Below are 3,258 nucleotides of genomic sequence, written 5' to 3' on the forward strand. Positions count from 1 at the left end.
ACCTCTGTGTCTCTGTTAGTATCATTAAGATCTACCTCAGCAAGTAGTCTCTAACATTCAAGAATTATGTCACTTAATTTTTGGCAACATTTGACAACAGGATTCAAGTTTTTCAATTGAGAGAAGAAATTTATGATATAAGATGTGTAATGTTAAGAAATGAGTATGAACAACTTTCTTGATGAGAAAAAAGAAAGTTTCAAAGAATTTGAATAGAATGTAACACTCAAATATAATAATTCTTATTTACTAAGAATTAAATCTTTCATAAATTTCTTCTTTAACAATAGTTACCTCCTGCAGTGTGCTCAATATGTACTGAAGTGATCACATAAACTTAAACAGAGATTAGTTTATTCACATGCACTATTAAAAATATTTGAAGTTAAGCATGCAGTACTCAATTGGAAATCAACAGTTGAAAAGCATTCAAGCACACACAAGATAGTAAACAAATAATCATTTACTTAAAGAATCAAAGAAGCTTAATGATTTTCGTTAATAATGAAGAAGCAAAGTACAAGATTTTATAGAATTTTAAACATAAAATCATAATATAATCTAACTACTCGAACTTCTTCTACTTCTTTGCTGCTTCCAACTTCTTCATCGACCTTCGATGGAAAATACGTGACATAGAACTTGCAAGAGAAATGATATTCTCTTACAATGCCAACCATACGAGGTGATAATGTTCTTCGTCGAGGTGACGTTAAGCATCCTCCTCAGCTTTTCTCATCTCTTCAAAGCGGACATCTATTCTAAAGAGATGAAATGACTGAGTGTCATCCGAGTTAAGTCAATCAAGAATCGACTGTGGGATCTCAAAAGAAGGATAATCTTGGTCGTTGAAGAATACCTTGAGACGAAAGGGATCGAAACACAGCCTTCCATATTCAGGAATGGAGACTGGTCGATAAACTCCATGTGAAAGAGAACAAACAGAGGCCATTGATTCTGAATGAAGAAATTGAGTGAATTTTTGGAGTTTTAATGAAAAAGGTAGTGAGAAGTTTTGAGAGTGGAGGGTTGTATTTATAGCAGAAAGGTTTAGAAACTGAAGGGACTCATTGATTAACCATATAATAATTAACGATAATGCGAATACATGATTACGCGTATCTAGGCAGACAAAAAGTAATCTCTCTCTTCAGATTTCTATTCCCAATGTAAATACTCAAGTATTACTAGATACTTGCATCAGTAGCTAAACCATTAAAGCAATTAAAAGATATTCCACTAACTCACTGATTAATTAAAAAATACTGCTTAACAATTTATTTCGAACAAGTTCAAAATAATTAATGAAGTATAACAATCAATCATGTTTTGACCATTATCAGTATTTTAATTACGGATGTCAGGATTTATTAGTCAAAACTGGGTTGACCAATATCAGAATTTATCAACTACTGACAGAACCTATTAGTCAAAATAAGTTTAACTAATAACAGAGCATGTACGCATAATCAGTAGTTCAACATGCGATTTTCACATAAGATCATTTAGCACAATTTGCATGTTATCATGACATCAATATTTAGCACAAGAATCAGTATCTAACAAGTACTGACACATAATAAGATATCATACTTCAATAATATCAGCAATCTTAATTATCAGAATTTGAGAATTGTCCTGATATCATTCCCAATTCATTTACCAATCTTGTGAAAGTAGCTTCACAGAGAGGCTTGGTGAATATATCTGCTACTTGCTGATCTGTTGGAAAAAAGACCAATTCCACTGTACCTGCTTCCACATGTTCCCTTATGAATTGGTACATGATACTGATGTGCTTAGTCATTGAATGTTGCACTGGATTTCCTGTCATTGTAATAGCACTTTGATTATCACAATATATAGGAATAGAAGAAAAAGTCTAACCCATAATCCAGTAGTTGATTCTTCATCCATAGAATTTGAGCACAACAGCTTTCTGCATCAATGTATTTTGCTTCTGCAGTTGATGTGGAAATTGACTTTTGCTATATCAAGAAACCAATATGCCACCAAGAAATTGGCAGCTTGCAGAAGTGCTTTTCCAATCTATTTTGCATCCTGCAAAATCAGCATCTGAATATCCAATTAGCTTAAAGTCTGAATCTCTAGGATACCATAATCCCATGCCTTTGAGATACTTAAAAATTCTTTTCACAGCTAACAGACGAGGTTCTCTATGATCAGCTTGGAACCTTGCACAGAGACAGGTAGCATACATGATATCATGTCTACTAGCAGTCGGATATAGGAGTGAGCCAATCATACCTCTATAGTTAGTTATATCTACTGAAGAACCAGTATTTAAATCTAACTTGGTTGCAGTGGCCATGGGAGTTGAGCAGTCTTACATTCCAAATCTTTTGAGTAGATTCCTGATGTATTTGGATTGATTTATGAAGATTTCTTCATCAATTGTTTAACTTGTAACCCCAGAAAGTAACTCAGTTCTCCCATCATACTCATTTGATACTTGGACTGCATTAGCTTTGCAAATCTCTCACAGAGTTTATCATTAGTAGATCCAAAAATGGTATCATCAACATATATCTTTACCAATAACAAGTCTTTACCATGGTATTTATAAAAGAGAGTTTTATCAATTATACCTCTTTTAAAACCACTCTCTAGCTGAAATATAGCAATTGTTTCATACCAGGCCCTTGGAGCTTGCTTCAGTCCATAAAGTGCTTTATCCAGTAAGTAGACATGATCTGGATACCTTGGATCAATGAACTTTGGAGGTTGTTCAACATAAACTTCCTCTTCGAGTTCTCCATTTAAGAAAGCACTCTTCACATCCATTTTGAACACCTTAAACTTCTTGTGAGCAGCATAGGCAAGAAAGATTCTAGTTGCCTCAAGCCTTGCAACTGGAGCAAATGTCTCATCATAATCAATGCCTTCTTGTTGTGAGTAACCCTTTGTAACCAGTCTTGCTTTATTCCTTGTAATAATGCCCTCACTATCAGTTTTGTTTCTGAATACCCACTTTGTGCCACCTATAGATCTATTTTTTGGTCTTGGCACAAGAGTACAGACTTTATTCCTTTCAAATTCATTGAGTTCCTCTTGCATTGTTGTAAACCATTTAGCATCTTGCTGAGCTTCTTCAACCTTCTTAGGTTCAGTTTGAGATAGAAAAGAATGGTAGAGAAATTCATTCTGAGTGGCTTTTCTTGTTCTTATACCACTTTCAGGGTTTTCAATGATTAAGTCAGGTGTGTGCGACTTAGACCATTTTTTTGCAGATGGAAG

The sequence above is a fragment of the Apium graveolens genome, chromosome 8, assembly GCF_009905375.1.
Source record: "Apium graveolens cultivar Ventura chromosome 8, ASM990537v1, whole genome shotgun sequence".
Lineage (NCBI taxonomy): Eukaryota > Viridiplantae > Streptophyta > Magnoliopsida > Apiales > Apiaceae > Apium > Apium graveolens.